The 26,781-nt window shown below is 45.8% G+C and overlaps 1 protein-coding gene and 1 non-coding gene across 2 annotated transcripts in view; both read left to right on the top strand.

Moving 5' to 3' along the window:
- The first annotated feature begins 9,578 nt into the window (after positions 1-9,578).
- Positions 9,579-26,781, top strand: part of LOC124797935 (guanine nucleotide-binding protein G(o) subunit alpha) — a 525,486-nt gene continuing 508,283 nt past the window's right edge. Inside the window, exon 1 of the mRNA XM_047261071.1 lies at positions 9,579-9,634. The gene's annotated coding sequence lies outside the window, so the exon portion shown is untranslated. The remainder of the gene's footprint in view (positions 9,635-26,781) is intronic.
- On the top strand, positions 26,290-26,364 carry Trnas-cga. Its single transcript has one exon. It is a non-coding gene; the product is annotated as a tRNA-Ser (tRNA).

Genomic DNA, 26,781 nt, shown 5'->3' with positions numbered 1-26,781 from the left:
AACCTGCGACCGATTGTAGTCTGTCTTTTACGTAAAAATAGACACTATAGACAATGCTGCATGTTGTTAACACCCATCCGAACACAACATTCAGCCCTTCTTCGCAGTAAATCACGCACCGTTTTGGTATGCATCTGAATTTATTCCGATTATGTCACTTGCATTATTCACATGCTCCTGTTCCATCTTCGCATTGTCAGTGTGTTGAGCATACACCTATGCCTTTAAATTCTCCCTTAGCCAGAAATCCAAACGACCAATCTATGGGCCAGGAAACGCACAATCCGTAGAAAATAGGATGGTGCCCTCTCTTGCACAAGCCACAGTCGTTATCTTTCTGCTAGGACAACGTTCTCCAATAGCGCTGGTAGCTCATCGCGCAGAAATTGGTGACATACGCAGTTGTCAATCTGTTCGATAAATTGTATCGCCCTATGAGTCTTTCATCGACAATTCTTTCCTGTACGCTGGTACTGAAGAGAATCTGATGCCTTTACTACATGACTGCTCGAATGGTTCAAATGGCTCTGAGCACTATGGGACTCAACATCTTAGGTCATAAGTCCCCTAGAACTTAAAACTACTTAAACCGAACTAACCTAAGGACATCACACACACCCTTGTCCGAGGCAGGATTCGAACGTGCGACCGTAGCAGCCTCTCGGTTCTGGACTGCAGCGCCAGAACCGCACGGCCACCGCGGCCGGCTGACTGCTCGAGGATTTGCATGTGCCCACAGATCCATACAGTGGTAATTTAGTATGCCAGATCTTGTGAATCCTGTCTACATCACCGAATACTACACAATTTTCGATGCAAGGAAATAACCGATACCTCAACAATCATTTGCGTCTGGACACACAATTGTAGGAACATTTCTTATACACTCACGCCCATAAATTAAGGATAATGCTGATATATGGTGAAACAACGCTCTTGTGGGTGGTTTGCGGGCTTAAATCACCTCGGGGTGATTTACGAAAGTGACCCATGAAAGGCATTCAATCTCAATCTGGGAATAATTCTGCCTTCAAACAGGGTTTTTTGACTGTCACAAACGGACAGTTGTTAACGATTTTATCTTATCTGGCTAATGGGTTTATGTTTTATTTTTTTCCAATTTACATGGAAAACAATTGCTGTATTATAGCACTGAATTGCTTCCTGAACAAGCTTCAAAGCAGAAATACTCGTATCTAGATGGCTATATAGTTCTTACATTCATCACGTGAACTCCATATCACTAAACGAAAAGAGCACTAGGGAGATGTATCATTAGTCTAGAAACGTCCCAACAGTCCAAAAAACATTTTCTTGCGACTTTTTGCAATTTCATCTTGTGGTAATATCGTCCGTTCGTAAGTTCCGCCATACTTTGGACGAAGCAAGGCTGCCGTTGCAACCTTGCCCCCCCCCCCCCTCTCTCTCTCTCTCTCTCTCTCTCTCTCTGTATATAGGCCCTCTACATCATGGCAATGCCATGGGAATAGATAAAAGCCCCAGTAGCAACCTGGTAGCAGTGCAGCTGCGTGGTTTAACTGCCAATCCCGTGAATTGGCAGGAAGCGAAAACTTCAGCTGACTGCCGATTCCATCATTCAACAGGTACCAATTTCTCCCGCTTTCATCACTTTGACTGATGACCATGTTAACCTGGCCATTTCTTATAATTCTTGCCACTTTGTTCGATTTTTAAATTTTTTTTATTAAGAAAACTGGGCAACATGTAAGTGTGATGCTAACCTTCCACGACATCCTGAAATTTCTTCATCTAATACATATTTCCAGCTTCTACGACTGTTTAGTTTTTCTTCCCTTATATTTTTACGTAATCTTAGGATTTGCGAATAATACGGCGTTAAAAAAAGTGTCACATATTTCTACAGGATCTGATAATGGTCATACTAAAAGAAAAGTTTCTGTACTAAAATATTCTGAAACCAATACCACTTTGCATACAGACTAATCTGTCCTCTCATTGCAGTCTGTTCAAAAATGGCTCTGAGCACTATGTGACTTAACTTCTGAGGTCACCAGTCGCCTAGAACTTAGAACTAATTTAACCTAACTAACCTAAGGGCAACACACACATCCATGCCCGAGGCAGGATTCGAACCTGCGTCCGTAACGGTCGCTCGCTCCAGACTGTAGCGCCTAGAACCGCACGGCCACTCCGGCCGGCGGTCATCAGTCCCCTAGAACTTAGAACTACTTAAACCTAACTAACCTAAGGACATCACACACATCCATGCCCGAGGCAGGATTCGAACCTGCGACCGATTGTAGTCTGTCTTTTACGTAAAAATAGACACTATAGACAATGCTGCATGTTGTTAACACCCATCCGAACACAACATTCAGCCCTTCTTCGCAGTAAATCACGCACCGTTTTGGTATGCATCTGAATTTATTCCGATTATGTCACTTGCATTATTCACATGCTCCTGTTCCATCTTCGCATTGTCAGTGTGTTGAGCATACACCTATGCCTTTAAATTCTCCCTTAGCCAGAAATCCAAACGACCAATCTATGGGCCAGGAAACGCACAATCCGTAGAAAATAGGATGGTGCCCTCTCTTGCACAAGCCACAGTCGTTATCTTTCTGCTAGGACAACGTTCTCCAATAGCGCTGGTAGCTCATCGCGCAGAAATTGGTGACATACGCAGTTGTCAATCTGTTCGATAAATTGTATCGCCCTATGAGTCTTTCATCGACAATTCTTTCCTGTACGCTGGTACTGAAGAGAATCTGATGCCTTTACTACATGACTGCTCGAATGGTTCAAATGGCTCTGAGCACTATGGGACTCAACATCTTAGGTCATAAGTCCCCTAGAACTTAAAACTACTTAAACCGAACTAACCTAAGGACATCACACACACCCTTGTCCGAGGCAGGATTCGAACGTGCGACCGTAGCAGCCTCTCGGTTCTGGACTGCAGCGCCAGAACCGCACGGCCACCGCGGCCGGCTGACTGCTCGAGGATTTGCATGTGCCCACAGATCCATACAGTGGTAATTTAGTATGCCAGATCTTGTGAATCCTGTCTACATCACCGAATACTACACAATTTTCGATGCAAGGAAATAACCGATACCTCAACAATCATTTGCGTCTGGACACACAATTGTAGGAACATTTCTTATACACTCACGCCCATAAATTAAGGATAATGCTGATATATGGTGAAACAACGCTCTTGTGGGTGGTTTGCGGGCTTAAATCACCTCGGGGTATGACCATGCGGTGCATTTGACCTGCGGTCGTCGCACGGTGGCGCTGGCAGCAGTCCACATACGCAGAGGTGTGTTGGTGCGTGTCAGAGTACGGTGCAGCGAGTAAGTGTGCAGACGTTTCCAGACGTACTAATGGTGACTGTGTGTTGAAAATGGCTCAAAGAACAAATATTGATGACGTTATGAGGGGTAGAATACTAGGGCGACTGGAGGCTGGTCAAACACAGGAGGTCGTAGCACAGGCCCTCCGTGTGCCACAAAGTGTGATCTTTCGATTATGGCAACGTTTCCAGCAGACAGGAAACGTGTCCTGGAGCTACAGTATGGGACGTCCACAGTGTACAACACCACAAGAAGACCGATATCTCACCATCAGTGCCCACAGATGGCCACGGAGTACTGCAGGTAGCCTTGCTCGGGACCTTACCGCAGCCACTGGAACAGTTGTCTCCAGACACACAGTCTACGGATGACTCGACAGACATGGTTTGTCCGCCCGGAGACTTGCAAGGTGCATTCCATTGACCCCTGGTCATGGGAATAGTGGTCCCAGGTTATATTCACGGACGAGTCCAGGTATAGTCTGAACAGTTCATATGGCGTGAACCAGGAACCACATATCAACTCCTTAATGTCCTTGAAAGGGACCTGTATGACTGCATGTCTTTGACAGAGGAAATGCAACAAGTCAGGTGTATCGGGACGTCATTTTGCACCTGTATGTTCGCCTTTTTAGGGGTGAAGTGGATCCCACCTTCCTCCTGATGGATGATAACGCACGGCCCCACCGAGCTGCCATCGTGGAGGAGTACATTGAAACAGAAGACATCAGGCGAATGGAGTGGCCTGCCTGTTATCCAGACCTAAACCCCATCGAGCACGTCTGGGATGCTCTCGTCGACGTATCGCTGCACGTCTTCAAATCCCTACGACACTTCTGGAGCTCCAACAGGCACTGGTGCAAGAATGAGAGGCTATACCCCAGCAGCTGCTCGACCACCTTATCCAGAGTACGGCAACCCGTTGTGCGGCCTGTGTACGTGTGCATGGTGATCATATCCCATATTGAAGTCGGGGTACATGCGCAGGAAACAGTGGCGTTTTGTGTTTCGGGACGGTTTTCTCAATACCGTGGACTTACAGATCTGTGTCGTGTGTAGTCCCTATGTGCCTATGCTACTAGCGCTAGTTTTGTGTAGTGCCACGTTGTGTGGCACCACATTCTGCAATCATCCTTAATTTATGATCATGAATGTAGTTTGTCCTCTTATAACAATATCCGATACTTTTTAAAAGCACTTTAAACAATTTACCGCATAAAGAGAAATTATTACTCTCCATACTCCGTAAGTCGCCGTATGGTGCGTGGTGGAGAACACCCTGTAACACGACTAGTCATTTCCTTTTCTGTTCCACTCGCAAACAGAGCGATGGAAAAACGACTTTTTAAATGCCTCCGTAGGAGCCCTAACCTCTCTCTAATTTTATTTTTATGGTCCTGACGCAAAATGTACGTTATCGACTGTGGAGTCGTTCTGCAGTCAGCCTCAAATGGCCTCGAAAAGAACGTCGCCTTCCCTCCAGTGATTTCCGTATGAGTTCCCAAAGCATCTCCGTAATACTTGCGTGTTCTTCGAACCTACAGGTTGTAAATCAATATAGTCATAGTAATCTACTGTTCTACATTCAGTAACAATATAATCAAAAAACTATAATTATAAATTATTAAACACTATCTTCACGTTGTATAGCTTTGTTTATACTATACATTCTGACACATAGTTCTTTGGACATGGCAACTTTGCACTCGCTGCACTAGTATGCTGTGTATTTTCTGGCAGCCTCTTCCTTTTGCTTTTTTCTTTAAATGCGCGTACTTTGAACATTCCCTCTATTAGTCTTTTACCTGGTAGGGATGCAGTTTTTCCAAGGAATGCTCAGTCGGCTCCATATGTAACTCGATGTGGGAGAGTCTTCCCAGATTGTTAATTCTACGCACAGTACCTTCAGATTGAGAGTCTTCCCATTTTTCTTTTACTTTTATAGCGGAAAATTCATGCATTCACCAGACACATGAAGAAATTATGAAATGTACATACCGGTATCCTTGATCTTTTCTCTGTTCTGTGGTCAAACGCCCCGTGCGACGTCCTCTAATCAGACGAATCAACCCAGACTTGTCTTACAAACTACACTTTCCTAAAAACACAGTGAATACTGATCGAGACCATCAATATACGAGATATCCGATTTAAAGGGATTGCGGAGCGAACGGATTGGGGTACGAAAAATGTATCAGCATCCACACGAATGACGGCACTGAAAACCTACAGAAATAGCTTGGTATTACATAATAGGTCTTTTCAGGTAGAAAAGATGATGGCTGACTGAAGAAAATTGGACTGAAAAATAAAACTGAGTATTTGCATTTTAACTTTACAGTTTAATTTAATCTATATTCAATTAAATTTATGTACAGCGAATTTGGGCAAGCAATAAACGTTCAACAAGAAGAAACAAAAATTTTGAGGTTTGACGATGATATTGTAATTCTGTCATACACGGGAAAGGACTTAAATGATTAGTTGAACAGAATGGTTAGTGTCTTGAAATAGAGATTATGAGATGCATATCAGCACAAATAAAACGAGGGCAATGGAATGCAGTCGAATCGAATCAGGCGATGCTGAGGAAATTAAATTAGGAAATGAGACGCTAAAACTAATAGAGTTTTGTTATTTGGACATCAAAATAACTGACGGAGGCTAAAGTAGAGAGGATTTAAAATGTAGGCTGGCAATGTCAAGAAAAACATTTCGGAAGAAGAGAACTGCGCGTGACTTCTGGCTCCGGCCGCAAGTGGGATTTTGCGCTTCGGCACGGAAGCGTTCGAAGCAAGGAAGGAGAACTGAAAGATGTTATTACTCGATAAATAGAGTCATAGATTTGGCCATAGCGGTAAGTAACTAGGTCGCGTGACTTGGTACAGCCACGTTCCCGCTCGAAGTAGTTCACGTTGTAAACCTCGCAGTGAAAGCACACGAAGAGACGAGGGAACAGGCCCGGCGACATGACGTTAACGTCATTAAATTTGTTGATGATTTGAAGAGGAAATGAGTGACACTGCAGACGGAAAAAGTGACCGACTAAGTAAGCACATTACTGAAGGTGAGTGAGTTGATAGATGCAAAATTACGGCATGAGGGACACGATGCTCAGATGAGTGAAACTGAAGCAGTTGTCATAGAAAGCAAGAAGTAATATGTCCACAATAAATATCTCACTGATGTGTGTTGTGTTCACCAGATACTCTTGGCGTCCAATCTATTTGTGGCAGGAAGAGAACCCATCCCCCTCCCACAGCAAGTAGTTGCTGTTATTGAGGTTGCTTGTTTGCTCGCAGTAACTATTCAGTTTCGCCACAGGGCCAATTAGGGTTAGACGAACTACAGCAGAAACTGTGGCAACATCATTAGCAACAATTTACAATAATTTAGTATTACAAGTTTCAAGATACTCAACTAAAATATGAGGAGGGTACGTCAAAATGTTTTTCAGGTCGATCTTCGAACACTGGTTCCGTCCTGGATCCAGTAAACTATGACTCATGTAACTAACAGAGTCTCCGGTTTCTCTCTTCTGGGCGACTATGGTAGATACGCCCTGCTGTTCTCTTGAGGCGCAGATGATACTCCGAATACTGACGCTGATGCAGGGTGATGATACTGACTGAGAGGCCCCGTGTGTCCACTTTCATCGGCGTCTGGCGGACTGACGTCCACTTGGGAATTATTTGAATGACGTACGACGGAAGTATAACACAGTCTGTGTTGTGTGTGTTCCCTGTGGTGACTGATCACGAGTAGGTTGCGTCTCCCTGGACACTGTACTTGCTGTGTCTCGTATCTCGGGGTTCACACCAATGTTGTTGTTGTCTTCAGTCCGAAGACTGTTTTGCTACAGCTCTCAATGCTACTCGATACTGTACGAACGTCTTAATATCACCGCGCGGGATTAGCCGAGCGGTCAAAGGCGCTGCAGTCATGGACTGTGCGGTTGGTCCCGACGGAGGTTCGAGTCCACCCTCGGGCATGGTTGTGTGTGTTTGTCCTTAGGATAATGTAGGTTAAGTAGTGTGTAAGGTTAGGGACTGATGACCTTACCAGTTAAATCCCATAAGATTTCACACACATTTGAACATTTCTTAATCTCTGAATAAGTGCTGCAGCCTACATCTTTCGGAACCTGCCTCCTGTACCTCTTGGTCTCCCTCTACGATTTTTACCCCCCCTCCCCCCCCCCACACACACACACGCACGCACACTTCCCTCCAGCGCTAAAATGGTTATCCCTGATGTCTCAGAATGTGTCCTATCATCAGTCCCCTAGACTTAGAACTACTTAAACCTAACTAATCTAAGGACACCACAGGATTAGAACCTGCGACCGTACCAGCAGCGCGGTTCTGGACTGCGCTGCTACTACGGTCGCAGGTTCGAATCCTGCCTCGGGCATGGGTGTGTATGATGTCCTTAGGTTAGTTAGGTTTAAACAGTTCTAAGTCTAGGGCAATGATGACCTCAAACGTTAAGTCCCACAGTGCTCAGAGCCATTTGTATGACCTGTTTTAAAATGTCAGGTACAGATCCTCAGATTTGCAGTAAGTAAACAATACTTAATCGCATTTTAGAGAATGCACTTCACCCACGTGTTCTTGTGTGTTGTTACTGTACCTCTTGGTCTCCCTCTACGATTTTTACGCCCCCCCCCCCCCCCCACACACACACACACGCACGCACATGGTAGATATATACTTCTGTGTGTACTATATACGTATGCACAGATGTAAACAATACAGAACCAGAATGAGATTTTTACTCTGCGGCGGAGTAAGCGCTGATATGAAACTTCCTGGCAGATTAAAACTGTGTGTCAGACCGAGACTCGAACTCGGAACCTTTGGCTTTCGCGGGCAAGTGCTCTACCAATTTTTTTCTTTCTTTTTTCTTTTTTTTTACGTTGTGTTTGGTCGTTGTGGACGTCACATGACATCCGTTCAAGTTCGTTTTGTTGATGCTTCCACTCAGTTTTTTTTATTACAGAGGCCAACCAGCTCTCTGACCGAACACGCTGAGCTACCGTGCCGGCATCCAAGCACGACTCACGACCCTTCCTCAGCTTCAAAGGTCCCGAGTTCGAGTGTCGGTCTGGCACACAGTTTTAATCCGCCAGGAAGTTTCAATACAGACTGTGCGGCTGGTCCCGGCGGAGGTTCGAGTCCTCCCTCGGGCGTGGGTGTGTGTTTGTCCTTAGGATAATTTAGGTTAAGTAGTGTGTAAGCTTAGGGACTGATGACCTAAGCAGTTAAGTCCCATAAGATTTCACACACATTTGAACATTTTTCAATACAGAATCATATTCACTGCTAATCGATCAGTCATTCTCTTCGTATTTAATGGTCGTAATGACCAACGGCTGCGTATGTAATTGCAGTGCTCGTTTTTCTTTGTACCCGACAACAGATTCAAGCGACGTGTTTTTAGTTAACCGGGCACTGGCGGAGTCTCACAAGTCGAATGACTGGGTAGACGGAGAGGGAGAGTTCGGAGATGACGCAATACGACCCGCCGGCGAGTTCAACAGGAGTATGCAGAGCTCGTGTCTGATAACGTTTGCGCGCGTCTGTAGTTCCACCACTGTGAATCCCTCAACTGACTCTGCGCATCCTTATAAACGCTCTAAACCTAGGTTAACCGTAGGGAAAACGTAGTGAAAACGTAAATTCCTCTTCCAATAAAAATGGAAATCTTTGTGGGCTAGGAGAGTATCGAAATTAATGTTGTAGGCGCACGTTTTCTGAAGACGTCGTTATAACGTTTGTGTGTGAGTGAGTGTGTACACGCTTCAGTATTGTGACTGTGTCGGGCACGCAGTAGAGGCGAAAGCGAGCGTAGCCGCCGCCGCCGCCGCCCACGAGCTGTCCGGATCGATGAGCCCTGTGCGCGTCCGCCTCCGGACACGGACCTACCCCAGGCGCGGCGGTGCGCGCGCAGCGGCCGCTTCGCCCGGGGCGGCGGCGGCGAGCGGCGGCGCAGTCGACCGCCGGCGTCCACATCGATTCGTCGCGGGTCGGTGCTGCGCGGCTCGGCGCCCTACAGACGGCACGCTGGCGACGGGCGGCAGCAAGGCGTCCGCGGCCGGCCCCAGCGGGGGCGGCGCCGCCGGGGGCGGAGGTGGCGGGGGGCGGCGCGCGGCCGGCGGGCTGCTCAGCCTCGCCATGGGCTGCCGCGCCTCGGCCGAGGAGCGCGCCGCCGCCGACCGCAGCCGCCAGATCGAGAAGGCGCTGCGCGAGGAGCGCGAGCGCGCCGCCAGGGACGTCAAGCTGCTGCTGCTCGGTGCGTCAGCGCGCCCGCCGCGCCCGTAGGCAACCCGCGCGGCAGCCGCACCACTTTCCTTACTCGCCGGCTCAGTGCTTACAGTGTCACAGTACCGATGCTAAGGTCTCGTGTTCGAACTCCGCTTAGTCCTCTGATGTTCATTCTTTCTTCTTTCTTTCTTCGCTGGGAATGACTGTTAGTGTTACAAACGTGTGGTCCAAACGACTAGCAAAACACGGTGGTGTTCACGCCAACTTTAACATTTTTCATTAGTTACTGGTATCCAGCTGCTTGTAAGCTATTGCATCATTTTGATTTAAACGATAAACTTACTTCACCAGCGTGCGTAGCGCAACGCATTTCGAGAATTCACTCCTTTTCGATTTCTGTGGTTGATTCGTAAATTTTTAGTACGATATTTGCGTGTGCGTCAATCTGCCGCACTTTCCCCGCCGTGTCCTTTGTTGTTGTAAACGCACTGTGCCCCCTTTTTACACACATACAACACAGTGTTTGTTTACGTTTAACGATAGCATGGTACAAAGACGATTTCACGTAACCATACAACGCGAATGATTCATCCATAAAACTTCAGAAATTTAGCCGCATAAACATTATTTCTAAAAAGACGCGAAAGCGTCATGATGCACACAGCGAATGATGTTTTGCGCGTGTGTTAATTTATGGCGAATGATAGAGATCAGAAGACGACTGCCTCTGGAGAAGAGGGACAGAAGAACACACACGCGGATATCGTATGCAAAAATTATGTAATCTCCCAGACAAGACGAAAATGAGACTGAATTACCCTATCGAAAGGTATTCTTTTTCATGCGTAACGCAAATCGTTTCGATAATGTATTCTCTTTTTTGAGTGCAGCGGAAGTTTACATTATTTTTTAATGATATGTCAGCATTTGTCTTACTCCGCCTCTCTTTCCCTTCAGTTCTCTTTTTATGTCCTCTAGATACTGTGCTCTCTGTGTCTCATAGAAATTTCACACACATCACATCATTCGCAGTGTTTCTTTACGTTAAAGAATATGTATACTGTGTTAACCGTTAACTAAACAAACATCATGACTGAAATGTTGCACGTGTGCGTTCATTTCTGCGAGATGAAGTAGACACAGTGCGTTGAGATTGTATGTAGACGTCTATGGGGGGAAGACAGACAAATAACGCACGTACAGATATCATATTAAAAAATGACGCAAGCTCAAAAATTGGAATAAAGTTTAAAAAAAATTTATTGGTGCAGTAACTTTGTTACGTGAATCGTTACTGATATAGTTGCAGGCTTTCCAAAGTCGTAGAACACAAAAGAACAATCACAACGTCCACATACTGGTTATTCTTCTTTCATTGTGTCCTTTCACTGAATTTTTAACCACATTTTTTGTTTATTCACCTAAATTTTGAGAAACACGTTATTTACTCATTTTTATACCCGGAGGTTGCCAAGGACTTGCTCCTGTTTTCATTTGCACAGACAAAGAGCATAAATAATTTACATTATATTTCAAGACTTCACAACTAATAGCAGAAATCGACTAGTGATAACTGCCATGTACAAAAGTTGAAATGATGTTATGTAGCTGAAATGATCCCTTGTGACTCGAAAGGCATTTGGGCTTCCTTTGCATTTTAAGATTATAATATAAACCTGTCTTCGCTCCAACAATAGCCACTGTGGATAAATTTTTCTTCGTTTTTTTATGTTTTAGATACCATTATATATTCCCCTGCTCCTTATCTTTATTTCTTTCTGCAATTTATTTCTCCCTGATGTCCACTTACTTTATGCTTCCAGTCAACTTCGTGAAGCATTCTCGGGGAGTTGCATCATAAACACAATTTTTCCGCGCTTTTTGCTGTCTTCGGGAATTAATTTAATTTTCTTTCCTTACGGTCACTTGTTTTCGTACATTCTTTTCGATTCCGAGAGCACGTTGTCACAGTAGACATTTCGTTTCGCGTTTAAGACTGAATCGATTATTTCTCAGATCCTAGACTCTTTACATATCCAAACCTTGCGACTCCACTGCTTCTGCTCGAGGAATCCATTTATAAGGTGAGGAGTTTCTCTTTACCTCCTTTGTACGGCTTCCACACATCTCACCTGTAGCTGGTAATTCTTTATGACTCAAAATTATGTAGACGGACTTGTATTGTTATTAACAATATGGCACTTCCCAATACTGACAACTTATCAAACTCTCCTCTTGACAAATTTCAATATATGTTTATTTCCAACTTTTACTATTTCAAGTATCTGGGTTTGACGTTTAGTTAGAAGTTTAACATCGTTTCAAAAATGGCTCTGAGCACTATGGGACTTAACATCAGAGGTCATCAGTCCCCTAGAACCTAGAACTACTTAAACCTAACTAACCTAAGGACACCACACACATCCATGCCCGAGGTCGGATTCGAACCTGCGACCGTAACGGTCGCGCAGTTCCAGACTGAAGCGGCTAGAACCGCTCAGCCACAACGGCCGGTTCTACATTCTTTCATTTTCTCTATTCTGGTCTCTAAATCTTCAACTTATTATTTAATTATTTGTTCATTAATTTTGTGTCACTTTTCTCTTTCTGTTTTCTAGTTTTTAATTCCTTTTACTTTTCTAGTTTTGTCCCCTTTTTTATTATGTATTCAACTACTACTTATCTGCATTTCATTCACCACTTCTTTGCTTATATTTCTTTCCAAAACTTTTCATTGTCCAATAATTTGCTTATTAGTCATACTTGCGTTACAAAATATGACGTATTTCGTTGTCTGTTTTTCTTTTTAGTGTTCCTATGTCCTATGTCTCTTTTCTTCATTTCTATTTTTACAGAAAGCTACGCTGTGTGTCACACATTTATTTCCCTGCTAGAAAGTGGATGTGACTGCTAAGGGAAAACTGTTGGGGAAAATTTTCTTTATATTATTTGTTTACTCATTCATGACAGTTACGCTCCGTAATTGTTTGTACACAGCACGCCGTGAACTGTTTTCAGTTTGGTAACGTGTCTTGTACTAGACGCACCCGCAAAGAGGAGTCATATAGGTCATACAGTCGTAGAGAAGACTGAAGTAACTAGATTTTCTGTGATATGTAGTACCTGGCACAAGGAAACCCGAATACTATCACTCTATTTTCTGCAAAGACGTTTAAAACAATCTTGGACTGTAAATTAAGTTGCCTTTTACGAAAGAGTGAACGACTGAAACTAATGTGATTATTTACTAACGAAATTCCCTTTCGCTTTATATTTGTGACATTTACCGGATTCGTATAGTAGGAATTATTATGATTTCATTAGAAAGATTAAGTATTCTATAAATCCAACCATAAATTCGAGTTTAATTTTGTTTCACATTATCTAATGAAAGAGATTTGCTTCGTATTTTCGAATAAGCATCGGTTTGTGAATAAAATCTATTTCGTCATTTGGGGCCACAAATAGCTTTTATTTTTATTTTTCAACGCTTCGTTTAATGAAACAATAACATCTTGCAAAATAATAATCGAAAAAGAATGGAACGGTGACACATGACGTTTTTAATATTCGTATACTCTCGTCAAAGATTAACAGTGTTGACGTACGAGGAGCGTTGAACAAGTAATGCAGCACTTTTTTTCTCCGTTATTCAGGTTGAAAAAATGCGGATTGAAAAATGCGGAATTCGTTGTGGGACATCGTGGAATATTTCCGTTTTAGTGCCTATAGTTTCATGAAGTTCCGATAGGTGGCGGCGCTATAGTCGTCTTTAAAATGCCGTTTGTAACGGGGATCCGTTCCAAGCAGAGACCTGATATTGAGTTTCTTTTGGTGGGAAACCAGTGCATCGCACATATTCATAGGCGATTGTGGAATGTCTACGGAGACCTGAAAGTGAACAAAACCACGGTGAATCGTTGTGCGAGGCATTTGTCATGCAACAAGGTCGTGTAAACGTGTCCGATATTCCTAGTGTCGGCCGGCCACTCACAGCTGTGGCTCCTGCAATGTTGGAACGTGGGGAAATTGTCATTGAAGTTGGTCGGAGGATCACAATCAAGCACCCCGCTGCCAACTGGACGTCTCTGTTGGTAGTGCTGACAGACTCGTCCAGTGTGTATGCCTTCTGGCTTCCTTGCCATCTAACAGAAGGACCATCTATGCGGAACTGCTTGCGCGTTACAAGAATGATCGCCACATTTTTTGTCGAACATCGTCACAGGTGCTGAAACATGGGTTCATTAATCCGAACCGGAAACGAAACGGCAATCCATTGTGTGGCGCCTCACCACCTCTTCTTTGAAGAAAGAGTTCAAAGCCGCAATTTTAGCCAGTAAAGTCATGGCGACGGTCTTTTGGGACTCTGAAGGTGTTATTCTGTTTTGCACCATCAACTCAGAAGTGTATTGTGCTACCCTCAGAAAAATGAAGAAACGACCTAGCGTATTCGTCGCCACCAAAAGTACAAACGAACTTCTTCTTTATGACAATGCAAGGCCTCACACAGATCTGCGTACCCGAGAGCAGCTCACAAAACTTCTCTGGACTGTTCTCCCTCATCCATCCTATACCCCGGCTCTCTCTGGCCTAATGAAGAATCCAGTCCACGGGAAGGAGTACGTGGATGACGGGCAGGTTATTGATGCAACAAGACGTTGGCTTCAAAGTTGACCAATAGACTGGTACCATGCGGGCATACAGCCACTCCCAGTACGGTGCGGTAAAGCCGCCGCATTGAACAGAGATTATGTCGAAAAATATGGCTTTGTAGATCAAAAAGAAGGGAATAATATGGTATATTTGAACCCTGAATAAAACCAATTTGCTTACAGAAAAAAATGTGTTGCTTTACTTATTGAACGCCCCTCCGAAGTTTCACATGTCGTCCCACGCTAAGACAATTGAGTAACAAATAGTGTCAGAAGAGCGTACGTGTTCTGGGTTTCTTGAAGATATAGTTCTGTTGCGGTACATATGTGCATCACAATGTGAGAGTGAAATGGTGGGGCAACTGGAAATGTACTACAAAGCTGAAGTACGCTAGACATTGCGAATCTTGTGGGCAAAGCATATAATTGTACACATATTCACCTTGGGATCCTGGAGGTATATGGACCGAATGCAACGTCGCGTCCAGCAGTAGTGAAACGGTGCCAACAATTTGACCAAAGCCGAACAGATGAGGGTGATACTGGTCGGGAAGTCCTGGTCTTGTACCCCGCGATTCTCATCTTGTCGGTAAGCTGAAAGGACATCTGGGGGTGAAGAGATTTTCCATCGATGAGGACGTTCACAACCCGGTTCTCGAATGGCTCTGGCTTCTGTGACCAAGGAGCGGAATTCTATGGTAGAGGAATTGAACGATTATTTAGACTTGGTGACAATGTTGAAAAATTGTTTCATGCACAGTGAGGGGACAAAACTCATGATGTACATCCTAATATTGTGTTAGACGCCCTTTCGCGAGGTGAAATGCAGGAACTCGACGTGGCATGGGGTCAACAAGTCGTTGGGAGTCCCGTGCAGAAAAATTGGGCCACGCTGCCTATCTAGCCGTCCATAATAGCGAAAGTGTTGCCGGTGCAGGATTTTGTGCACGAACTCACCTCTGGATTATGTCCCACAAATGTTCGATGGAATTCATGTGGGCCGATATGGGTGGCCGAATACATCGCTCGAATTGTACAGAATGTTCCTCACGCCAATTGCGAACAACTGTGGCCTGGTGACATGACACATTGTCATCCACAAAAATTCTTTCGTTGTTTGGGAACATGAAGCCCATGAATTGCTGCAAATGGTCTACAGGTAACCCAGCATAACCTTTTACAGTCAACGATCGCACCAGTTGTATCAGGAGATCCAGTCCATTCCATGTAAACACAGCCCACGCCATTAAGGAGAGACCACCGGCTTGCACAGTTCCTTGTTGACAACTTGGGTCCATGACTTCCTGGAATCCTCGCCATCCTACCATCAGCTCTTAATAACAGAAATTGGGACTCATCTGACCAGACCACCGTTTTCCAGTCGTGTAGGCTTCAACTGGTTAAGTGACGAGCCCAGGAAAGGCACCGCAAGCGAAGTAGTGCTGTTAACAAAGGCACTCACTTCGGTCGTCTGCTGGCACAGCCCATTAACACCACATTTCGCCACACTGTGCTAACGGATACGTTCGTCGTACGTCCTACATTGATTTCTTCGGTTATTTCACGCATAGTTGGTTGTCTCCTACGTCTGACAACTCTACATAACTGAAGCTTCTCTCGATCGCTAAGTGAAGACCGTCGGCCACTGCGTTGTCCGTGGTGAGAATTAATCTCTGGAATTGATATTCTCGGCACATTATTGATACTGTGGATCTCGGAACATTGAATTCCTTAACGATTTCAGATTGGAATGTCCGAAGCGTATAGCTCCAGCTACTATTCCGAGTTCAAATTCAGTTAAATTCTGTCGTGCGGCCGCAACCACGTCGGTGACCTCTTCACGTGAATCACCCGAGTACAAATGACAATTCTGCCAATGCACTACCTCTTTATTCTTTGTGTACGCGATACTACCGCCATCTGTATATATGTGTATCGATATCTCATAGCATCTCACTGTATTTGTCTCTCTTTGAAGTGCAACGCAGCTTTCAATAACAGTTGACTGGTCTGCCAAAACAACTCGTAACTTACATTTTGAAGTTCCTCTTTTATACGTAGACGAACAGTAACTTTTTCCGCGTTACTTCCGCTAGCGGAAGGGGTAAGTTGTTTGGAGTGACAGCCGGTCAATATTTGTCGTTCTGTGATAACAGAAACCGATATGAAGGCAAAATCTTGTTTCCGTCAGATAACGCTCATATATTCTCTTTGATTAATGTCATGTCATTTCCGTAGAATTGAGGAGTTACTGTTTTCATTAACGAGGGAAGTCTCTAATTGGAACCTCGGATGTCGAACTGTGCAAAAAAATCACTCGCAGGGAAACACGAAGATAACGTCTCAGCAAAATTGTAGGCGCTCCCAACCAGTAGTTTATTGAATATGTTGGTGCAGGAGGTAGTTATGATACAGGAGTTTTGGTTAACAAGTGATAAATGATTGTTTATGTATGCACTGTAGGAGTTTGGATTCGGATACCTCGCTAAACACTAAGGTCAGGCATACTGCTCTGGAGGTCGAGGTGTCACTGGCTGGTTTGTTGGGTTTAAGAGTAAGCTGAATAGGGGTCTCATATTTTCGGTGCTTGTCCTCTTCCTGCAGTAAAGTCTGTAGTTCACAGAAGTGAAAGAACACCGGCGACAGCATACCTCTAGTGTAAACATTCAGCGAGAGCGAGGGAACGGTATCCGGTTCGCAGTTGCAGGTGACGGCTCGTTTTTCGCTGTTTTTCGGTCTTCCAGCGAATCATTAAAGGAAGTACGCAACATCTCCGCTACGGCGCTTGCTTATTTGTGAACAACACAGACCATTCGTAAATTGAAGGTGAGGGTGGGAGGAGGGGAGAGAATAGAAAGGAAAGGAAACAGACCATCGATGTCAGCTGCATCGGAACTTTACGCGGAATCAGCGGCGACGAGGGAAAATGTGTGCCAGACCGGGATTCGAACCTGGAATCTCCTGCTTCCTAGAGTTTTCCGTTAACCACTGCGCCACCCGAACACAGCAGTGTTAGCCGGCCGGAGTGGCCGAGCGGTTCTGGGCGCTACAGTCTGGAACCGCGCGACCGCTACGGTCGCAGGTTCGAATCCTGCCTCGGGCATGGTTGTGTGTGATGTCCTTAGGTTAGTTAGGTTCAAGTAGTTCTACGTTCTAGGGGACTGATTACCATAGATGTTAAGTCCCATAGTGCTCAGAGCCATTTTTGAACACAGTGTTTATTGCAAGTGCGCGGACTGTCTCGGCATGCCCCTCGGTCCACGCTCACTCCCACCTAACGCCATCTACCCGCAGTCTCTTTCCACGTCCTCCATGCTCGCTACTGTGAGATCCCCGCAGGATGTCAGATGTAATTGTTCAGCCGCACCAAGTGGTGGATTCGTTGCCCATCGAGGAGAATCGGTTACACGGGGGTTGGAACTTAAATAGTGGCAACTATTTATTCACAACCGATACAAAGGAGTTACATGTTTGCACCTGTTACTGTCCTTCAAAGTAGTCACCAGCGTTGTGTAGAACCCGTTGCCAGCGATGTGGAAGGCGTAGTATACCGTTAGCAGAGCCTGTTCTGTTGATGGTGCGAATGAAGCGGTCTACTGCCTGTCGAATCTCTGGAACAGTTCTGAAGCAAAATCTTCGGAATCAAATCAAAGTCACAAGGACTTAAGTCCGGGGAGTATGGTGGATAGTACAGTACTTCCCAGTCCCATCGACCGAACAGAGCAACCGCAGCTTGCGCTGTATGCGCCCGCGCATTGTCGTGCAAAATGATGGGTGGTTTGCTCAGAAAGTGTGTCCACTTCTTCGCAAAGCCGGCCGCAGGTGATGCTCAAAAAACGAACAGTAATATTGTGCATTGACGGTCTGCCGTGGAAGAACGTAATGCGTTAGGATAACACCATCACAGTCGTTCACGAGAATCACCATAACTTTAGACCACTCCATTCGCACCATCAACAGAACAGGCTCTGTTAACGGTATATTACGCCTTCCACATGGCTGGCAGCGAGTTCTACACAACGCTGGTGAGTGCTTTGAAGGACAGTAACAGTTGCAAACATGTAACTCTTTTGTATCGGTTGTGAATAAATTCCAACCGAATCAGTGACTGCATCCAGGCCAAAGGGAGAGAAGCATCACAGAGAAAGTGGGCTCACATTTCCGAATTCTTTGTAACTGTGACTCGCTCTGTAATCTCTGAAACAACATAACATACCCTTTCAACCCGTGAAGTTTCATTTCACGTCGTCCCTTTCTGGATGCTTCACATTTTTTTTATTCTTTTGATTCTCCGGGCAGTGTATTTGCTCTGTCGACTCTCATCGGAAAAGGGGCTGGTCGGAAGCAACTTTTGTTGCCATCCATTAACATTCGTATTTTCACCACAATAACATTTCTGGCAACTGATAAATTACTGGTGTCACGTTCATATTTTAAAGTATCCTGAATCATATCAACTAGTGGAGTACGAAAATCTTGATCGTACATTTTTGACACACGTGTCACGCCCGCAACCTTGCAGTTTGGCAGTTAACATTCACGTCTCTGTTTCAATGGAAAGCTGTTAAACTGTTTTTATAATCGTTTTCGCTCTCTTAATGCATACGAAACTCTATTAAAATGCAAATGAAAAATTAAGAAAAGTATTAGTTTTTGCGACTCGCCTCGCGTCAGCAAATGCAATCTAGCCAAACTACAATCAAGGCATATCTGTGTAGACGTTGTCAATATAGCCTGTATCATTTCACGAGCCTCGCACTATTGGATCCAATCTGATTTTCTTGGCACAATGTTCATAACAGTAATGAGTCCTTGCAGTAATAAGTATTTAAGTATTCAGCACTAATTAGCGTTCTGATACCTCATTGATCCAATAATATCTCCGTACTCACGTTAACTCTAACACGGACACTTTCTATTTGACTCCCATCGATTTCTCACTCGCTGTCTACCTGTCGTATAACAAAAGGTTCAAATGGCTCTGAGCACTATGGGACTTAACTTCTGAGGTCATCAGTCCCCTAGAACTTAGAACTACTTAAACCTAACTAACCTAAGGACATCACACACATCCATGCCCGAGGCAGGATTCGAACCTGTGACCGTAGCGGTCGCGCGGTTCCTGTCGTATAACAGTTCATTATAATTTTTACATTCTGTGTGATTATAGAAAAAAAATACATGAAGCTAAAACACTGCACACCCAAAAATAAACATATTAATAATAAATATGTACGATAAGATAATAAAGTGGAGCACAGTTATACATGTTACTGTAGTACAAATGCATGAACCGGCTGAGGAATGTATAATGTTCACGTATTGCAGTCATGTAAAAAAAAAAATAAACAAGTAAAATTGATAATTAGCGATGACTTTACAACATGCAGCTCCTGTCCTATCCCAGCGCCAAGAGAATTAGCACCGTCCATGTGCCCAGGGCTCTTTCTTCTTAAGGGTCCCCAACATGAGCGTTATCGCCCTGACAAACACCAGCGATATGCCAAGTCAGCACACCCACAATTTCGAACGCCACTCTAGTGAAGATGTCCTATGGAAAATGAACTGCTTTGTTTAGCAAAAAAATGGTTCGTCTGGCTCTGAGCAGTATGGGACTTAAAATCTGAGGTCATCAGTCCCATAGACTTTGAACTACTTATATCTACCTAACCTAAGGACATCACACACATCCATGCCCGAGGCAGGATTCGAATCTGCGACCGTAGCAGCAGTCTGGAACCGTTCGGCCACAGCGGCCGGCTGCTTTTTTTAGCAGCAGTGGAAGTTGATCTCTGTTTGTCCACTAATAATGTACTTTCCATACATCCATACAAATGCTCAACCAGAACATTATGACAATCAACCCACATTGATATAAAGCCTTCTAGGGGTTGGCAGCTTCACATGGTGAAGAATGGTTCCTAGTCAGACACATGCACAGTGCATGTAGTATCAGTGGGCATGCTGTCCATGTGTAGAAGGGGGAAGGCGCGTGATTTATCTGAGTTTGACCGAGGGCAGATTGTGATGGCCCGGAGGTTCAGCAGCAGGAACTGCACAACTTGTCACGTGTTTGAGGAGTGCTGTGGTGAGTGTCTTCAACAGGTGGCGAAACCAAGTCCAGAGGTCGTGGGGCTGGGCGGCAGACCCTCATTACAGATGTCGGACGTGGTAGGCTCGGCAAACTGGTAAAACAGGACCGACAGCGAACTGTGGTGGAACTAATGTCGGACTTTAATGCTGGGCAGAGTACAAATGTGTCTGAACACACTGCGCACCGAACACTCCTAACGATGGGCCTCCGCAGCCGACGACCCATGCATGTGCCAATTTTAACACCACGACGTGGGCTACGACTGTGAATGGGCACATGACCGCCGGCACTGGACGGTGGTGCAATGGCAGAGCGTTGCATGGTCTGATAAATCCCGGTACCTTCTTCATCATGCCGATGGGAGAGCGCGGATCCGTCGTCTTCCAGGCGAACAGCTCCTTGACACCTGTACGGTGAAATGCAGACAAAGAGGCGGCTCCGCTACGTTTCGGAGAATATTCACGTGGGCGTCCATGGGTCCAATGGAGTTCGTAAAAGGCACCATGGCGGCCAAGGAGTGTCGTGAACCGGTTGCAGACCACGTATACCCATTTATGTCGATAATATTTGCCGACGGCAGCGGTATTTTTCAACAAGGTAATGTGCCATGTCACAAGGCCAGGAGCGTGATGGAATGGTTCGAGAAACACTTTGGCTAGTTGCAAATGATGTGCTAGCCCCCTACTCGCCAGATCTGAACCCGGTCGAACACATCTGGGGTGTGATTTAACGTGGCGCTAGAGCTCATCGCTGCCCTCCCGGGAATTTATGAGAATTAGTGACTTGTGTGTGCAGATGCGGTGGCAACTCCCTCTAGCAAACTACTAAGGCCTCATCGCCTCTATGCCATGATGAGTCGCCGCTGACACTCGTGGCAAAGTTGGACGTACTGCCTGCTAGGTAGGTGGTCATAATGTTCTGGCAGATCGGTTTACAAAAATGGATTTAAGTTTGTACATTCTAAGACAATAAGAAGACATACCACGAAGGAATTATCCGAATGGGACGGAAATCGGTAGATGTGATATACTTGTACAGATAGGGTTGATAGAAGAGATAAAGAAGATCCAACGGAGAGCAGCGCGCTTCGTTACATGATCATTTAGTAATCACGAAAGCGCTACGGCGGTGACAGATAATCTCCAGTGGATGACTCTCCAAGAGAGACGCTCAGTAGCTCGGTACAGGCTTTTGGCTCAAATGGCTCTGAGCACTATGGGAATTAAGATCGGAGGTCATCAGTCCCCTAGACTTAGAACTACCTAACTAACCTAAGAACATCACACACATCCATGCCCGAGGCAGGATTCGAACCTGCGACCGTAGCGGTCGCGCGGTTCCAAACTGAAGCGCCTAGAACCGCTCGGCCACTCCGGCCGGCGGTATAGGCTTTTGTTGAAGTTTCGAGAACATAGCTTCACCGAGGAGTCAAGCAGTAAATTGCTGCCTCCAACGTATATCTCGCGAAGAGACCATGAGGGTAAAATCAGTGAGATTAGAGCCCACCGACAATCTTTCTTTCCACGAACAATACGAGACTGGAATAGAAGGGAGAACCGATAAAGGTACTCAAGGTACCCTCCGCCACACACCGTCAGGTGGCTTGCGGAGCATGGATGTAGATGTAGATAACAACATTCAACATTTTCAGAAAAACTGGATGATTTATTCAATAGAAAGAGCATGACAAGTAGAGCAAGTCAATGACGCGTTGGTACACCTGTGCCCAAATGCAAACACTTGTTTGGCTTGACATTGAATTATAGAGTTGCTGGATGTCCTCCTGAGAGTTATCGTGCCAAATGCTGTCCAATTGGCGCGTTAGATCCTCAGACCCCAGAGCTGATTAGGGGACCCTGCCCATTATCCTCCGAACTTTCTCAATGAGGAGACGGCCTACGACGTTGCTGGCCAAGATAGGGTTTGGCAGGCAGTAGAAACTTTCGCCGTGTGTGGGTGCACATCATCTTGCTGAAATGAAGCCCAGGATAGCTTGATACGAACGGGGCGTAGAATATCATCGATGTTCCACTGTACTGTAAGGGTGCCGCAGATGACGACCAAAGGGGCCTTGCTGTGAAAAGAAATGACTTCCCAGACCGTCACTTTGGCTGTCACGACGTATGGTGGGCGACAGTCAGGCTGGTAAGCCACTGTGGTCAGCCTTACAATCAAGACTATCGGTGTAGGGTGCCATTTCATTCTACAGCACGACGCCTTTGATTGTCATCCGAGGCACCTTTACAGCACGATAACGATATTCTACAACCCGTTTTGTTACCCTCCATAGCAAGCCATCGTGGACGAACATTTCAGCAAGATAATGCGCGCCTGCAGACTAGGACAGTTTCTACTGCTTGTCTTCGAGCTTACCAAACACTTTCTTGGCCAGCAAGGTCGACGGATCTTTCCTCAACTGAGAAAGCTTGGAGCATTATGGGCAGGCCCACCAGACCAGCTCGGGATTTTGACGATCTAAGGCGCCAGATGGGCAGAATTTCGTACGATGTCCCTCCATCAATCCGAGGTGTCAAAAAAAATTGGATGAGTTATTTAAGAGAAAGTCATTTAGAGATTGATTCATGTCTGGTCCTTATGCAATTTTTTCAATTAGTGTATAGGTAAACCAGTCCGTTGTTGACTTCCGTAATTTGTAGCGCTCTTCCTATTGAATAATTCTTCCAATTTTTCTGAAACTGTAATCATTTGTTTGGCTGTACATGTTATGTTATGTTAACCGGGGACCTAGAGGCGACGGAGAGGCTCCGTCCCCGCCGCAGCCGCAGTGGTCCACAACCCCACGACGACTACCGCAGTCCACTTCACCCCTCCGCCGCCCTACACCGAACCGAAGGTTATTGTGCGGTTCGGCCCCCCGGTGGACCCCACAGGGAACGTCTCACACCAGACGAGTGTAACCTCTATGTTTGCGTGGTAGAGTAATGGTGTTATACGCGTACGTGTTTGCTTAGCAATCGCCGACATAGTGTAGCTGAGGCGGAATGAGGGGAACTAGTCCGCATTCGCCGAGGCGGATGGAAAACCGCCTAAAACCCATCCGACTGGCCGGCTCACCGGACCTCGACACAAGTCCGCCGAGGCGGATTCGTGCGGGGACCAGCGCTCTTTCCCGCCGGAGGCTGTACATGTACATCACATTTACCGATTTCCACTCCATTCCTATAATTCCTTCATGGTGTTTTATTCTACTTTGTTTTAGAGTGTATTTAACACATCAACTCATTTTTATAGAAGTCTGAAGCTTGCAGCTGTTTTATACATGTGGGAGGTCGATTCTTTAAAGAGACGAGGATTTACTGAAAAACTGTAACGTAAAGTTCTTAGTCTATGTGGAGATATCGAAATGAAATAAAATAAATACCACGCTTTATATCTAAACGCACGAGTCGCAGCTGTGCAATCAAGCGAATCTTCAGCATGCCTTAAATTTCAGAGCGATCACCGATTGAGCGACATGCGGCTTTTCGCGGATGATGCTGTAGTATACAGAGAAGTTGCAGCATTAGAAAATTGTAGCGAAATGCAGGAAGCTCTGCAGCGGATAGGCACTTGGTGCAGGGAGTGGCAACTGACCCTTAACATAGACAAATGTAATGTATTGCGAATACATAGAAAGAAGGATCCTTTATTGTATGATTATATGATAGCGGAACAAACACTGGTAGCAGTTACTTCTGTAAAATATCTGGGAGTATGCGTGCGGAACGATTTGAAGTGGAATGATCATATAAAATTAATTGTTGGTAGGGCGGGTACCAGGTTGAGATTCATTGGGAGAGTCCTTAGAAAATTTAGTCCATCAACAAAGGAGGTGGCTTACAAAACACTCGTTCGACCTATACTTGAGTATTGCTCATCAGTGTGGGATCCGTACCAGGTCGGGTTGACAGAGGAGATAGAGAAGATCCAAAGAAGAGCGGCGCGTTTCGTCACAGGGTTATTTGGTAACCGTGATAGCGTTACAGACATGTTTAACAAACTCAAGTGGCAGACTCTGCAAGAGAGGCGCTCTGCATCGCGGTGTAGCTTGCTCGCCAGGTTTCGAGAGGGTGCGTTTCTGGATGAGGTATCGAATATATTGCTTCCCCCTACTTATACCTCCCGAGGAGATCACGAATGTAAAATTAGAGAGATTAGAGCGCGCACGGAGGCTTTCAGACAGTCGTTCTTCTCACGAACCGTACGCGACTGGAAGAGAAAAGGGAGGTAATGACAGTGGCACGTAAAGTGCCCTCCGCCACACACCGTTGGGTGGCTTGCGGAGTATAAATGTAGATGTAGATGTAGATGATCTGCCCCACACTTGCGATCCGCGGAGAGATGGCACAACGTGGTGAGTTATTGCTGCGATCCGTCATTCGCGTGTGAGGCCCTTTACTGGGCCTCTCCTCTCTCTCACAGCGTACCCCGAGTCGGTCTGGAGCCTTCCCCTCTGCTGCCGCCTGCTTTCCCGACGCCTGGCTGTCGTCGTCGCCTCCCTGGCTCCTGAGCGGATCGTCGCCCCCCTCGGGTCGCGAATGACGTCCTCAGGGAGAGGCGCATATGGCGCCAGTTTGTTTGCGCCGGCCGGCCGTAGTTTGGCCATCGATCGCCGTTGGCAGCGGCTGTTGTGCCGCCACGGAGAGACACATGTGTGTCGGTCGATGCGTGACGAGTTGGCACCGCTCTCTCACCCTCCCCCCCCCCTCCCCCTAGCTTTCCCCTCAGCCACTCTCTCGCGCGCGCCATTCCGCGAAAAGAGCTTTGCCGCAGAGGCGAACGCTACTCCGTACCTCGTCACAAGGTCGGCCCGGATGGCCGAGCGGTTCTAGGCGCTATAGTGTGGAACTGCGCGACCGCTCCGGTCGCAGGTTCGAATCCTGCAACGGGCATGGATGTGTGTGATGTCCTTAGGTTAGTTAGGTTTAAGTAGTTCTAAGTTCTAGGGGACTGATGACCTCAGAAGTCAAGTCCCATAGTGCTCATTGCCATTTGAACCATTTTGAACCTCGCCACAAGACCGAAAGCTGATTGTGCTTAGCTAAGCGACGCTCACTCTGCTGCCTTGGTTTTCCCATTTTTCGGTCGCAATTACCTCTAAGTGAGATTGCTAGTCGGCCAATACCTCAACAAAGCTTAGCGCCTAATTTTAAATTGGAAGTAAATTAACACTCATGTGTTGAAGTTCAGGGACAAAATTAAACCTAGTGCGGGACAGTGCAGTTCTGTCAGAGACGTTGAAGGGCTCTTCTTAGCCTTTCAACGAAATGGATAGCGTCTTGAAAAGAGGTTATAAGAGGAATGCCAACAAAAGTAAAATAAGGGTAATGAAATGTAGCTGGCCGGCCGCTGTGGCCAAGCGGTTCTAGGCGCTTCAGTCTCCAATCGCGCGACCGCTACGGTCGCAGATTCGAATCCTGCCTCGGGCATGGATGTGTGTGATGTCCTTAGGTTAGTTAGGTTTAAGTAGTTCTAAGTTTATGGGACTGATGACCTCAGATGTTAAGTCCCATAGTGCTTAGAGCCATTTGAACCATTTTTGGAATGTAGCTGAAGCAAATCAGTGAATACTACGAAAATTAGATAAGGAAATGAGGCACTAAAATTAGTCGACGACTTTTACTATTTGGGCAGAAAATAACTGATGATGGCCGAAGTCGGGAGGTTATAAAATGCAGTCTGGCAATATCTAGAAAAGCGCTTCTGAAAAAGAGAAATTCGTTAGTACTGAATATAAAATTAAATGCTGGGAAGTATTTTCTTGTTCCGTACAACTTAGTACAGAACGGTAAGGAGAGATGGGCTATAGAGTGGTGTGGCAAAGTACAGAATGGGCTATAGAGTGGTGGCTGGTTCGCAGGAGAGCTTCTGTGAAGTTTGGAAAGTAGGAGACGGGGTACTGGCGGAAATAAAGCTGTGAGGACGGGGCGTGAGTCGTGCTTGGATAGCTCAGTTGGTAGAGCACTTGCCCGCGAAAGGCAAAGGTCCCGAGTTCGAGTCTCGGTCCGGCACACAGTTTTAATCTGCCAGGAAAGTTTCAGAAGATTTACTTAATTTGTGTTTCTCCAAGAGAACGAAGACTTATTACAAATAATGCTGCAAGAAACAGAGTCCAGCTCATACAGTAGCAAATAGGATGAGGCTGACTGTGCTAAGCACAAATGATGGTATCGTAGCGCTGAAGCTTCAAGTGCAAGTGGAGTGAGTGGCTGCCGCAGTCCGTCCTATATCGCGGTGGCAGAGGTCGCTCCTAGTGCAGAGCCACTGGATGTGTGACCCAACGGGGGCACAACACTGGGCTTGCCAGCCCCGCACAACTGCTACGGGCGCCAGATGGAAACTTGCTATTCTGTTGCCAACTGTGAGACGCCCATGGATTGGTATCGATACGTGATACCACTTTTCTGAGGGCATTTGTCTGGAGTGTAA

This window comes from Schistocerca piceifrons, chromosome 5, assembly GCF_021461385.2.
Source record: "Schistocerca piceifrons isolate TAMUIC-IGC-003096 chromosome 5, iqSchPice1.1, whole genome shotgun sequence".
In the NCBI taxonomy this organism is placed as follows: Eukaryota; Metazoa; Arthropoda; class Insecta; order Orthoptera; family Acrididae; genus Schistocerca; species Schistocerca piceifrons.
This window is presented reverse-complemented; position numbering and strand designations above follow the sequence as displayed.